The sequence below is a fragment of the Rhea pennata genome, chromosome 2, assembly GCF_028389875.1.
Source record: "Rhea pennata isolate bPtePen1 chromosome 2, bPtePen1.pri, whole genome shotgun sequence".
Lineage (NCBI taxonomy): Eukaryota > Metazoa > Chordata > Aves > Rheiformes > Rheidae > Rhea > Rhea pennata.
Window position 1 is genome coordinate 129,495,869 of NC_084664.1, and position 14,293 is coordinate 129,510,161.

Here is a 14,293-nt window from a genome sequence, read left to right on the forward strand (position 1 = left end):
AGGCATCCCTCCTCTTACGTCAACCTTTAGAGGAGGTGCTGTCATTTTGTTCTTCTTGAGACCGGAGGAATAGCCATACTTAGGTCATCTCCGTCTGTATGACAAATTAGATGGCCAAAAGAGTTCCCGGTCAAAACAGAGGCTTAATACTTTAATTCCAGTTCACCACGCAAGCGTTTTTAAAACCTAGATATGTGTACAGCCCTTCTGTTGTGACCTTGCTGCTGAAACAAAAGCTATCAAGTTGTTTTCTACTCTACTAACTGGTGACTTTTTCACTCTCATGCATCACATGATGGATAGTTTTATTAAATTATGCCACACTGTGCAGCTGCTGCCTCCGGGAAGAAGCATGGAATAATACAATTAATGCCTCACCTTTTAATTTTAATATAGCTATTAAAATGTGATTGTCAGTCTCACCATCACGATCAGTGACAACTTAGCCACTGTCTCAGACAGATGACCAGCTCATTAAAGCAGCAACTAGAGACCTTCCAGCTGCTCAGCAAAACAAAAGGTCTTAGCTGAAGATCGTGAACACCAGTGGATTTCATCATGTTCCAAATCCTTTTAATAAAAGCCAGTACCCTGGCCAGGGTACAGAGCAACATTTGGGGGCATACTAAATCATTATTCTTGTACAGAGGCCTTTGCATTTTGAAGTGCTGCATCCCAAATGGCTCTTGATTTACAAATAATATCTAAGGTGAGAATCTGATTCCATAAACATGCACATACCTGATTAATCTCACTTATTCTAATAAGACTACTCGATAGGGGTAAAACAAAGCCTGTGTAAAAGAAATTGGGCTGTCTGGAGCTAAACTAAGAACCATGGAGATGAACAGAAAATTACCCAGTTCCAATCTTATTCTTTTTACACTTAACAAAGAACAGGTAATTATATAAGGGATTAGTCTTGTAAAATCCCGAAAAATATTTTGTGGTTTTCAAAAGTTGATGGACTACAAAATTTTTAAAACCTAGATACTGATCATAAGTGCCATTTTTTTTGCAGAATTCCCCCGAGCAAAGCACATATCCTAAATCCATATTCTTGCAAGAAAGCCCAAGAATATAGTATTTGTAGTTCTAATCAGCAAGTTTAGTTAGAATCAGCTCACATTATTTAAAATGAAATTGCATTAATTCACACAGATCCAAGGTCATGTTCTAATGCAGCACAATGCACTGGTGAAGACAAGCTCAAATGATATGCCACTATTTCTCATACTGTTTGAATCTGCCATCAATAGTGAGTCTCCATCTCACATCTGCTTCTAAACCTAAAGCCTGCTTGCTTGCATTAAAAGAGAATTTCAGCTGTATTTCAACATTCAATATGCCATTTGCAAAGAAGTAAGTTCTGGATTTGTCCTACTGGAATAAACTTGTGCATGATGGTCAAAATGCATTTGAAAATTCAGATGAAGTTCATGCCTGAATTACGTGGCAGTTGTACTGAATTAACCACAGTAACTGAAGTACTAACTGTTGCAGCTTTCCATCCTGCCTGTCTGCTGGGATGGGGATGAATAGTAAGATGTATTTCCTCTTGAGTCCCTTCAGTCTACAGCCTAGGTGGTGTGAACTGGAATCAGCAGCAGCCGTGTTAATGCGCTAAGCTGTAACCTGCAGCACCCACGCTGACAACAAGCATTTTAGTATACTCTTCAGTTAAATCCACAAGCGAGAAGTAAATGTGATTTTCTGATAGGCAGTCTGTTCTGCCTACTCATCCCACCTCATCTATACCTGCCAAGGTAGGGGTGAGATGGCTGGAAGAAATAACTGCTTTAGCCCATGAATCTGCCTGTGACTATGCATCATCTGCTGCATGTACACTAAACAAATCTTTCTAACCAATATTTCACCAAAAAACATTGAGTTTTCCTTTCCAGCTCCAAAAATACCCAGCTGCTCTGACAAACAAGATGGTGCAGGAGTCTTGCTGTAGTCTTGCTGGAGGACCTGCATTTGAACACAGGACAGTATTTTTTCCCTTAATAAGCTCTGATTTCCGTAGGAAAGCTGTATACTCTGTGAGCAATGTGTTATTAGGGATTGCTATTGCTGCAAGTATTTGGGTGTTCTGGGAAAAAAGTGTTTTTCTAGTATGGTCTGAACTGTGAGGCTAATGGCAGAGGAGAGCTTGGAGAGTTACACTGGCTCTCAAGAGCTATCGTGTTGAAAGCAGAAACGAGCCAGTGACCCTCTTTTCTGCTCCCTGAAGTTCTCAGCTCTACATAAGAGGACTCCCAGTTGTCTTCTCTCCATCACTGCATTCTCCTCAGCAGCTTAAGCTTGGCTATATTTTAGATCCAGCACAGGGCATTAGTTCTGTTCTTCTGTACCACCACTTTGAGCCTTAGATATGAGGTTATAGCCATGTTGACTTTCCAGTGCCAGAAGCTGTGTAGCCCAGCCTACATGGGGGAGCTGAAAGGTCTGTGGACATGACTGCTTCATTTGAGTTGTTGCCTCAACCCACGCAAGCAGAGGAACGGAGGCATGTCTCTTCCTTTTCCTTGCACATACATACTTTGGGTACTTATACCCATTAAAGCTGAGCCAGACAGATATCAGTTCTTTAATTAGGCTTGTCCTTTTAAGTGCCCCAGGAAAATTATAATCGGAAATACTATGTGGTTGCCCAAGAACAAATGAGATATGATTTTAAACACTCTTTATTACAAATATTGCATAAGCAGTCTGACAATCAGATCTAACAGTTTGTTATCATAGTTGCAATCCCTTGGGCTTAGCAGCCACAAGATGAATAGCATGTCGTATCTGTTCTCAGCAAATAGCTGCTTGCCTTTGTAAACAAAACTGTCAAGTCTGATTCTCCATTCACATTTGAAAAATATATCCATTAATTATGTGTCCTACAGCATATTTAATATGCTACCAGTAGAATATTACCTTCTTAGCACTTTTATATGTCACTGAAGTCATAATATTGTCAAATAACAAGTACCTTGGAAACCATGGCTTGACTTCACTAATGTCTCATACAGACTCCTGGTGAAAAACATGCTTATTATCTAGTTGCAAACATTCAAAACTAGCATGTAAATGCACTCCAACATTGCTTTGATTACTCCATTATTCAAGAATCATGTGACACTATAGTAAGTGATAATATACTTATTTTAGATCTAAATCGGTTATAGACAGTAAAAACTTTTAGCTACATCTCTGAACATCCTAATTGCTTTTTACCTGTGTACCTGTTATTGCAAAACATCTTTACAATAACAAGTATTTTAATATACTCTTTCTCAGTTAAATCCATGAGTGAGAAGTAGATGTGATTTGCTGGTAGTCAGCCTGCTCTAAAGAGTAGAGTGCTATATTCTTATCCCAGTGCTAGCACTTACTGGCTGGCCTGGGGGAGTTCACTTTGATTTTTGCCTCAGTTTAACTGTACGTAATATAAAAATAATATTACTTATTTCACAGAGAAGGAGAGTAAATTAGTTAGTGTGCCCTGTGCTCTAAGAATATAGAGTGAAATATGAGCTTAATTTCAGACCCCCACCCTGTTTGGTATTTTCTTGTTCTTATCGTTTATTTAAACTGCATAATAAATGCAGAAGACAACATTGATAGTCACTGATATTTTTAAAAATAAAAATTCACTTTTTATGATTTTATATGGCAGAAGCTGTGTTTCTATCTCTAACAATGAAAATATAAAATATCTTAAAACACTGATATTTAAAATACAATAATTTTGTTGATTTTGCTTACAAAAATCCCATTTTTTTCATATGAAAACAGCTACCATACTAATCTTGACACTTTACATTAATAATTTGTAATAAAGTAATATCATTTCAACAGAGAATTTTAATTAGTTGCCAGTAACACAATATAGCCCTTTGTAATTACAAATTTTGTATGTGAGGAAAGCTGTCTTGTTCTCATTATAGGGACTAAAACCACATAGGATCACATGTCTCATTACTATATCAGAGGAATGTGGGAACACAGTAATGACTACATTAGGGAATGGCATATAATAACAAAATCAATAGCAGATACAAAATGTGATGACACTAAAATGTGAAGCAAAATTCACCCACAGAAAGGCCACCACCCTACTTTGGTCTTCACATCACACTACAACCTTCTTGTTGTTACACAGTCCTTGACCCCCAGGGTAGGTATTTCTTTTCTTCAGCTAACCAGGCAAGGCTGGAGGATGGTACCAGGCTGGATCAGGAAGGGAGAAAGGAGCAGTTCCTATAACACACAATAACCACTAAAGGAGGCATTTGTTGTATGTAGTGTGTTGCATTTATTGTCTGTCTAGCTCCTTTAATTACCAGGAGCTAGAAAATTCAAGAATAACAGATTTTGATCAATATTGTCAAGTCTGAATGAGTTCTGTTCAAGCCAGTTGGGTTATAGTGTAGATATCAAAGTGTGAATAGAATAGGAAGCTGCCGCTCCAAGCTGAAGGCATAAAATTCTGTTCAAGTTCTCAGTGTTACTACAGTCTACTACAAATCTACTTTTATTTCATATAGTGTGTGCAGAACCAGTAAAGAAACAGCATGGGAAAAAGAACAAAACAAAATGCCTAATGCTCTCAAGAATTAAAAATGATTTTGATTGATAAATGCTTAAACCAGACAATAGTGTTTGCTTTTCTGAAAAAAAAAAAACTTGCTGTAGCCCTTTCTAAAAGTGTGTTTACTATTTTTTCTCAAAAAAGGTTAGTTTTGCAATGATCTCATGGAGGGTGAAGGAAAAGGAAAGGATATAAGATGAGTGCAAAATGAGTTAAACATAGAAATGAATAATGTACTGTTTAAACAACAATGATGTAGCAAAATAAAGATAAATTGATCAAAATGTTTATTTCATGGTATCTAGTGTATTTGTACAATTTTTAAAGTATGAACACAGACCAGTTACACTGAAGTACTTGCAATCTAACACACTAACTTAACATGTGAAAATTTTGATCAAAGGCTAAGAGGTAAGACTAGGCACAGAAAACCTGGTGTTGTCTTTGCTATGCACTTCCCCCCCCCCCCCCCCTTTTTTCATTAAAGCACTCTGTTAGAAGGAACAGGTGCCACTTCCTCAGGCACTTCATCTGCAAGAACCCCTGCCCAGAATCAGCTCTTTCCCATTTTTTTTCCCCCAGTCTTTAAGAAGAAGGGTCCAGAAAGCTGATGACTTATGTTGCATGAGAGGTTTAACTTCCCTTTGGCATACAGCAATGCTCTCACCTCCTCTCTAAGACCCAACTGGTGCAGGATCCTAACAAGATGCAGGCTGAGTCCAATTCATGTTCCTCTACAGTAAGGCTATCAGAGAGAGGTTATTTAGAGCAGTTTTGCGGAAGATGGAACTAGCACACCTTTTTCTTTCTCACTTGCATTCTCCACCAGGAGCAGCTTGGCAGGCACCACAAATACGTCGTACCTCCCGGGTACTCACCCACAGTGTCACCCCACCGGAACTCGCGCCATGCTGCAGGCACCACTTCCACCCTAAGCCCAGGTCTCAGGAGTGCAATAAATACCCCATCAGCAGTGAGGCACATTAAAAAATATCAATGTATGCTATTGCACTGGAGTTGCTCAGAAGGTGTTTTGCCACCCTAAAGTTGCTGATAGTAGTTACATGGCTCCAACTTATATAGTGCATGTGGGTAGTGACTGTGTCCCTTTTTCCACTGGCTAATCTGAGAGCTTCTTTGACAGCTCAAACATGAAAAGATTTTGTTATTTTTTGAAATGTGGTGGTAGAGGTTTTATACTTTGGGCCAGAGTGTCAGCTTTTTGTGGATACGTACATTGGAAGTGACAAGCAATGAATAGCTGACATCAAGCATAAGTAACATTTGTATTCTGACATTGGTATGTTATTCTTAAAAAATCCATTCTATAAATACAGTCCACATTTGTTAGCTTGGAAGAAGAGAAAGGCAATGAAGGGCAGAAAAGCAGAAGAGAGAAATGAATATCCAAAAAGGTAGAAAAATAGAGAGCTAATATAGAGAGAAAATTAGGAAGAGGGATTAAAAGATAACATAAATATAAAAATTGTTTTAAACTGATACAAAATTACAAGTAAGCAGGAGAGAAATTGAGCATGAAAGCACAAAATAACAGATCAGGAAAAAATAATACGAAAAAGGTGTTTGCAAAGCTATTTTGAACTACTGTATGCAATCAATAAGAACTCCAGCTTCCTAAAAACTTACAACCTGCTTTTGCAAAACAAGTATGTGGTGAAGTCCCATTGATTGTGAAACACTCCATTTTGCATGTTAAAAAGAGTATCTGGAGTATCTGTGAAGGTACTTCAAATATCCAGCATGAGTGAGTGGGGCAATGGGTATTTGCGGTTTAGAAGCAATTTGGATGGTGATGAAGACATGCTGTAAGACAAATGTTATGTTTAAGCACCATAGGAATAATACAGTTACTTCAGCAATAGGAGAATTATACTAGAGAGGAGATTTGAATGTATCTGTGGGGCTCTTTAGGTGACTCCAGTAAAGCTGATGACTTTGTTTTCACTTGGACTTTCTACTTTTCTTGGTTGATTATCTGTAGATATAGAAAAGGTGATGAGAGAAACAAGCAGAAGTAAATGTAATCTAGCAGGGAGAAAATATATACCTTCAGTGAAGTATTATTAGAAAGGAAATATTTTACATTACATTACCAGAAGGCGGAGATGTGAGGGACTTCTAAGACAGGCCAATGGCTGAAACAGAAGATCAGCTCCAACGTGGTGATCTGACTGCCACCCTCAGACAGTAGTTAAAGATAAAAGACTTGTCAGATAAAACTTCACATCAGTTGTCAGCAAGCACACTTTTTCAAAAGGTACTTAGTGAACATCAAAGTAAAAGTAAAGGTAAAAGTATCTGAGTCAGCACATTTAATATCATAAATTGTGGAAGAGCCACATTGTCCAGCTATGAGAAAAAAATGCAAGATTTTCATACTGTGTTGCAGAAGTGGAGCCTACTTTCCATATTTGAATGCTCTATGACTTTCTCAGCTACACTGGAAAAAGCCATACATTATTTTTTTAGAAATGGTCTTCTTTTAAAGTACCTGACTTGGTACCTTGAGCTAGTGCCCACCCACAGCTCCAGTTCCAGGGAGCTGCAGATGGTAAACTGCTTTGAAAAAACACATGCTAGCATTTACAAAGCAATAAACAGAAACATTGCCTTTGAAGAAATGTTTTCTGTGCTTCTGTTCCTAGCATTGAATAAATATTTATTATTTCCTCACTTCACAAGGCTTCTGCAAAAATAATATGATAAAATTCTTAAATCTCAGGGAGATCATGTATGGAAGGCACTATATATAGGTAGCTACTTAGTATTATTATTATTTTGTAATAGATTATTCAAAGGAGTAATATGTTGCTTATTTGATGGTTATCCGAAGCGATGTAAATATTTATTTTACATTAAATGGAAATCAGTTGTATATATTTTATAGAAATGGCAATTTCTTATAGAACTATCTGAAAAAGTGTGTGCAAAATAAATATAAAAAGACGATTTTGTGAGGAAAGGAATGCTATGCAAAGGTATAGTGTAGAGTTATGGTGATGTTACAGAAACTGACTGTATAACTTACAAGAAAGTCTTTTCCATTGAAAAAAAATCATTTGTATTTATTCTGTCTTTTCCAGAGTTCCTGGAATTATTCCTAAACTAAATCCCAGATTTCTGAGTAGGAGATGTTTTATTAAAGTTTCCGTATACTGGGATATATTCTACTTTACTCCTGCACCCATTTTCCATTAACAGTGAGGCAATTTTATACATTAGTTTAAATGAAACAATGGGAGCTATTGATGCATGTGAGGAAAGACGGTGTTCTCACGTTTGACACCTCATTACAAAAGCCCTGATACACTTCACAGCTACAGCAAAAACACTTTGCAATGTTTGATGGCATATTGTCACTGACCAGGGAGCAGTCAGTGGCTCCGACTTTCCGCAGTGTGCATTGCAGATAGGAAGCACAGCCTCCGTTCAGAATGACGCCCCTCTTCAAGGATGCCCCAAACAATTCATATTTAGCATGTGCTCATGGCAATGGACCTCAACTAGTGCATTTCTTCGAATTTCAACCAAGTGTGTGTAATATTCATAATCTATTAAAAATCCAGATGGAACATCGTTAGGACTTTGGAGGTTGTTGGTCTGTTTGGTGCTAATGCTGCAGATTTTAATTTAAGTATGTGTTGAAGAGGTACATTCAACTTCAAATAGGTCTGTGGTGCACTAAGGAAAGTTTTTTCAGTGAGAGGCAAAATAGTTAAGAAGGTTGCATACAGCTGATTCTAAGCAGAAAAATAAACAAATATTTTTGCCTATTAAACTTTCTGAATTGTATTTGCTATATGCCTTAGTATACAATGCTATATCTCAGTATCTTTGTATAGTTTTACAAAACTGTTATTAATATGTTTTATTCATAAAAGAAAGTGACAGAACTGTGTTGCTAATCCTCCTGTTTCAGTAATAAATCATCACTTGTTTCTTATATTATTATATGAGTTTTCAATAATGCAGGAGCAAACTTAGGCTAGTTAGCAAACTAGCCTTAGGTAATCAAAATATCCTCTTAAAAGATCTGTTTTTAGCCAAAGAGACCACAAATCTTTCCAACATGCCTAACACTTTAGTAACTTCCCTGGAAATTATCAGTCATGTGTGACCGGTGCAAAGTTGTTCCACGTGAACTCTGTGCATTGCTGGGTAAGGCCACCATACTAGTGAAAAAGACAGACAAAATGAAGGTTGCTGGGAACAACAAGTTCTGCCTTTTTTCTTTCATAAAATTTGAGGTTGATTTGTACCAACAACTACTTTGTTTCTCTGAAACAAATTTAAATATATCAGCCAAGAGATGTTGCTACAACTGCCAAGTGTATTTCATTTACATTTGCTGGCACTTTAGTAATTCCCTTTCTTGACATTCCAGTATTACTTTATTTGTGGTTGTCTTGATATCCTACTAAAACAAAATAAAATAGTTTTGAGGAGATAGGGGTCTGAGTTAAAAAGTGCAGTTCCAGATCTCATTATAAATCAGATGCAGGTCTTAGTTACAATCACTCTCTTCCTAGGCAGAAAACAGAGAAAAAGCTGTAAACACTTTTTGAAAAAAACATTATTGACCAAAAAGAAACTTTTCGTGTCTGTAACATTATTATAAGGCTAAATAGATTTCTTTTAAAGAAAGAGATTCCCTTTTCTGATATTTTAAGCTATTGGCATATTTCTTATTTGGTATGAATTTATATCTCTTTGGATTAATACTAATGGTAGCCATATATTTTAAGTATCGCAGTGTACTCGAACAGCCCAGAGCAAATGTGCTGTAAGCAGCACTGTGTTGCCAGCCAGCCAGAGTGCTGGCCTGAGGGGAATATACAAAACTATTAAAGAATAATAGAGCTTTCATTCTATTTACCCTTTGTTCCATGTCCTCAGCACCTTTGTTCTGGAGATGCTGCATTTTAGTTTCTTTAGCCAAAGCACAGGCAGACACCCAAGAATGAAAAGTTTTACAAGTGTCAAACTTATTTCTGCTTTCTGATGCTAAGCGGCAATCTAGTCCTCCTGGAATTATTTGCCGCTTACCTGCCATCCTGGGGGTGCAATTTGTCCTGCAGCGGTGGCACAAATTAAGGAGAAGAATAAAAATGCTGAAATCAGTCACTGATTTTGGCACTGTAGCTAGCACCTCTTCATCTGTTCCATTGCACCTTTTAGGCTGTTCCATTTTTTGAGTACATTCATTGCAAGAAAAGAGTCTTAATATTGATTAAAAGAAGCTCAGACTTTTTTCAATTCTTTCTTTTTCTGTTATTGTATTGTAAATATAGAGTGTATTAAACTTGCAATACCCTTTTGCTAATAATATATAATGTTCAAACACATTTAGTCCAAAGTTAGAATAACTGATCTCTGAAATACTGTTCCACATTATGCCAAAAAATGCTACTGTTCATAAGAAATCACAAGAATAAACAATTATCCTCCTAAGCCTCATGTGACTTTATGTGAAAACAGCTATTCCCTCATCCTTCTTGCCAGATGGTAATCTTGACATTTTGAAGGATTTCTTTTTTAAAACCTTCAAGGTATTTTGCACCATTGGCTGTTTAAGAAGGTTTGCTGACTTTAAATAATACATATTTCTAATATTGAGTCTTTGGCATTACATACACTACTAACAAGGAGAGTGATGGGAAACTGTCCTCATCTGCATTAAAGTGGATAATTAAAAAGCTGATTAATGCAAAACTATTTGAAATACAATGTATTTAATAAAAAGTAAGTATCATTTAATTTTTACACAAGTTATTACTATTTTTTTTGGGGGGGGGAGGTGGTTCTGCCCAATAAATCTGTCTCAGTGGGCTACAGAGTATATTTTACTACACACAGAGTTAATGCAGGGCAGCTTTGAGGTATCATCCATAACATAACATGAGTTTTTATTTTCTTGAAGAAAAGACTAGAAACACAACCTCTAGGAACACTTAGTCAGCTATAAACCCCCTCTGCCTTCAGGGGAGTCATGTTCGGTAATTAACAGGATTCTTACAGAGTAGGAACAGATGAACTCCTTAAAGTTATGTTAGTACTTTTTTGTGACTCCGCTACCTTCAGAAAATAGTGTGGAAATAACATAGGGGACTTCCCACTTTGCCCCAGGAGCCGAGGACATCCGCTTCCCTAACGCTGCCGCTGCCGGCGCTGGCTGACTTGTGCCCTCCGGAACGGGCTCGGAGAGGTCCACTGCAGCCCTTGGTGCAGCCTTGTCACTGCAGCATCCCCAAATGAACCCAAATAATGAAAGGCCAAAGAAAATGGTTCTCAGTCTCCATTCATTGGGGCAGGGAAAATACCTATGGTTACAACATGAGAAAGTACCAAAACAATCCCATTTCCCTCCTGAAAAATCACAAGTGGGATAAAAGTTGCTGCAAATATGATATTATTTTGACTACTGCAGTGAATGCATACTGAATTCCTGAAATCAGGCATGATTTCTCTATCTTTTATTTATGAAATTGTAAGTAATGATCTATATCACAACAGTTAATACACTCATCTTTTACTGTCTTTCAAAGACCGAAAAAATATTTTTTCAGCAACAGGTGTTTGAGCCTAAGTCTCGCTGACTTTATTAGTCAATGAGTCTTGTAAGTGCTTAAGCTACTTTTGAAAATGAGACTGCATGATAGATTTACTACTTGGAGAAAAAGAATTGGGTATTAGGAGGTACCAGTCTAAGTAAAGAAACAACTTTTGAAAATTTTACCATGAAACAAGAGATAAATATTTATGAGATTAATGCACTTCTCAGAATACATCATAATTCTCCCAGGAAATTATAAGGAATATGAATTTCATAATGTTGAATACAACAGAAGCTGCAATTATTATGGAGCTAAACAAATTCCTCATGTATGTGCTTATTTCCAACATTATGCACGGTATATCTGGTTCATAAATAAACATCCATGATGTATGTATATACAACGAGCCATGTCCACAGCTAGATTGAAAGAGAAAAATGGAATATGCTAATAATGCAGAAAAATAGTCACTAACAGGTTTTATTCTCATTTATAGAGAGAATGTATAGCATATTGATTATCACTAAAAATTCACTATTAAGTAATGTGAAAAATCAGCAAATCATAGAATCAAAAATAATCAAATCAAAAGGAAACCACCCTTGCGTGCTTCATTGGAAGTTCCTGTTTAAACAGACTATCTCTGGGAGCTAACAAATATACTTTCTTATCTGAATCATTAATCTGATACTTGTTTTAGAAGTATTTGGGGGGAAATAACTCCACAGTAATAAAGCTGTTGCTAGGAGGCCTGGAGAAATCTAAACCAATTTGGCTTGGAGACACAGATATTCAGTATCTTAGCGCTTTCTTTCCAGTGCGCCCCTCACGCTTTACACCGAGAGCAGCAAATCAGTGAGTCGAGAATAAATCTACGCTGTGATAGTTTGCGGAGCCTAATGAGGGCCTGAAGCAAAGAAACGCATCTTTTGCCGCGTACCTGCGGCGGCGCTGCGACACGTCCCGTTACAGACGCGCTGAGCGTGGTTCAGGATGTGCAGCAAACGCCGTGTTGTATCCGAACACGCACCCTTCTCCTGCAGAGGATGTTCCCGTTTGGAGGAAGGTTTAAAATGTTGCGTCCTGCAGAGCATTTCCAGACTCTCCAGCTGTTAACGGTGGCCTCAGATGGCACGTGTCCCTTTCCTGTCCTCGATGCTCCCTCCTTGCTGCCCATCGCAGTGCTGCACCCAGCGTGGTGGCTCTCGGCCGGCTGCTGCGGCATGTGTTGTCCCCTTCACATGCGTCTCTGGTACCTGCGTTTCCTAAATCTCGTTTCTTCCATTCCCTTTTCTCCGTTCCTGGCCTCATTCTAGGGAGAGAGAAAAGCGGGACTTTGATCGCATCCCCATGTTAGAAATGTGCTTTCTTTGCTCTTGGCTTTGATCACTCGGTTACTGAGGTTTCTTAGGAGCAGCCTCTCCCCTGGGCTTGGGCGGTCCCTGCTCCTCACCAGGTTCATCCTCACGGCCTTCTTTACCACCACTGGGCTTCTCACCCCCAAATCCCCAATCCCTTCTTTTTTTCTTTTTTTTTTTCTTTTTTTTCCCCTCGAAGCATGTTCTCTCTACATTTATTTCTCCATTCCCATCTCAGAACCAAGGGGGATCTGAAGTGGAGCTTCTCCTGTTTCTTCCTAAAGCATCTTCCCTCCCCCATATCTCCACCACCATTTTCCTCCCCAGCATTCTTTGATCTTTTTCACTCTTTTCTGCTCCTCTCATTGGGACTTCCACTAAATCTTTTTGCTTATTCTGGAACATTTAAAATAACAACTCTTTTTTTTTTGTGGCTATGTGATAAAAAGAAATCTAATATTGATCCTTTCATAACTGGTAATAACTGCTTCCTATTACTCTTCGTAACTGATCTGTCCTCTTTCTTTAACCAATGAACATCACTTAAAATAAACTTTAATTGAAACTCAAGTTCAGTCACCAAAATATCCATATATCTTCCTCATAAAGTTCAAGCTTCCTTATACTCATTTTTAGGAGTCTTCACAGATTTTACGAGACAGTATCTCATCTCTAGTTTCTCTCTACTCCACTCATTTCTGTCTAGGCGTTGCTAAAATTTCACTTTGTCTCTTTCTTTTTCCCAAAAATCTTCCCTTTCCCTGTATTTTTCTTCTCTTTCTTTTGGCTTTCTCTTTTCTTCTTGATCCTCTAAAAACATGAACACATATATTAGACTCAACTACTAAGAACAGAAACAAATCACAAAAACGGTCGAAATTTATATATATTTGATTTCTGTCTATTATTTACAGTGCAACAGGAAGGGGAGAAAATTATTCACTGAAGTTCGAAACAAGGAGTAAGAAAATACATAGCTGTTTTTCTCCTGTTGTAGCAAGGTGCTACGAAGGCCTGCTGTGAATGGTGCCACCTGTGCCAGCTTCACCGCAGTAGAGCTCTCTCAGGGAGACTTCCATTTCTCTGCTGCAACAATAATAATCTTAGAGACTTTATCCAGCTAAGTACTTAAGCACATGCTTTTGTGCAGACATGTGAGTGGCCTTGCTGAAGGTACCCAAATTACACATTTCATATGCTTAAGCACATAGATAATTACTCTACTGAATTTGTGCTTTAAGCTAGCTTTGTGATTTATAGCATTCACTTTGCATTCAGAATATAAAAGAAATAATCGAAAGAAACATATCTTTTGCAAGAAAAGTGAATTTAGTAGGACTTTTCAATTTCTTAAATATTTTTAGCTGAGACATTAACTTTCTTTTCCAGACTAAGGCATTAATCTGCTGACTTTTATGGAAGCTCTCTGATGAAATAGAGAATGTAAAAAAACGATTACCAATGATAGATCTTTATACTAACATCTGAATATGAAAATGATTGCAATTTCTTCTTTACCTCATCCAAAGAACACATAATATAATGACATATTTTAAAATGTGTTTCTATTAATGAGTACAGACTTCCTCAGGAATAGAGATAAAAATATAAGTAAATGTAAAAATGTATGCCATAAAAAAAGTATTTATCAGAGAAAAAAGACCCTATGTTCTTTCTCAGGTACTTCTCCAAATATTATACCGTTAATAACAGTGTAAATACTGCAGTCTAATCGCTTTGTGTCTAGATCAAAACCAAAAAAGGCCAACTGTATA